This window comes from Acyrthosiphon pisum, chromosome X, assembly GCF_005508785.2.
Source record: "Acyrthosiphon pisum isolate AL4f chromosome X, pea_aphid_22Mar2018_4r6ur, whole genome shotgun sequence".
Lineage (NCBI taxonomy): Eukaryota > Metazoa > Arthropoda > Insecta > Hemiptera > Aphididae > Acyrthosiphon > Acyrthosiphon pisum.
This window is the reverse complement of record NC_042493.1, coordinates 2,519,981-2,521,403: the sequence shown is the minus strand read 5'-3', so window position 1 is coordinate 2,521,403 and position 1,423 is coordinate 2,519,981.

Below are 1,423 nucleotides of genomic sequence, written 5' to 3'. Positions count from 1 at the left end.
ATAGAAATACAAAATACTACACTTTGATTATATTGACGAAAAAAGCGTTTAGCTTCATATTTTTGGTCGGTATATATGTATAAACTTGTAAAGAACATGTTTTTAATAGTTAGAACTTTAAGAAAAAAATACAAATGCACTTAAAACCAATTTTTTTCAAACGTGTTTTTGGACCCATGTATTTCTTATGGAATGAACCGTGATAACAGCTTGTTTTGAACCGTCGGTCTTATCAATAGACAATGTGACGTCACTACTATTTGTACCTATTCTCGCGTCGTTCTCCAGCGAATCAACCACGATGTAGGTAAAACACATGTTGGTACCTACATCGTGAAATCAACGATATGACTTATATTGAATGATTTCGATATAATATATTAATATTTAATACCTATTTGAAAAACCTATGCAACGGACCACATTTCGTTACGATTTATGACGTTGTATTAAATAACTAAATTGCATATTAAATATTAATATATAAATCGTTCTGTGGGAAATATAATGAGAGGGCGAAGACGACCTCGGGACCGCACCAGGGGCGTAATTAGGGGAGGGGTTTAGGGGGATGGATCCCCCCCAAAACTTTTTTTTATGTATTTTTTTCATTTATTATATTGTGATAGTATAGTTATTATCATTATTATTATTATTACAATTACAATTGCCTATTATTATTAATATTATTATATGATACTTCAACGCGGCTTACGTTAATTCCAACAGTCCGACCGTTTGTATACTTGTATTTCCGATTCTTAAAATAAAACATGCGGGTTGTTATCGAGAGCACACTCGCGCTGGAGCGCATAGACAAGTATACTAACGATAAGTATACACACTCTCGCCAATGCACAATAGAACTCTGAACAGTGAGCCATACTTTTTTTTAATGGGAAGTATTTTCTTTGATTATATTATATAATACAACCATTACAACCGTATACAAGTTCGTATTTTTTTTTTTTTTTTAAGTCGAAATATACAATCTATATCAGATGACATAATAAGCATGTATTTAATCGTTTATTGTCACTTGACAGTTGTCACTAGTAGCCTGCAGTTGTAGGTACTAGGTGGTAAATAGTAAACAGTTAATGGTAATACTTGTTATACACATTATTCATATGAAATATTCTTATAATTATACTTTTTGATTATTCAAACGTTAAGTTATACAATGGAACAAAAAAGGAAAAACACTTTTGCATCTTATTTTGTCAAAAAAAACAATTCATGTGATAAAAATGATAAAATTATAATTGATGATCCTACCAAGGTGAGAATGACTAAATTATACTCCTCAATAATCTATTTAAATAGGCTAAATGGGTTAAGTATGTTGGCGGTTCATAGAGACATTAAAGTTAATCCTGAAGATGTATTAGTTGATATTGCTAAGAGACCAAGGAAATTGGAT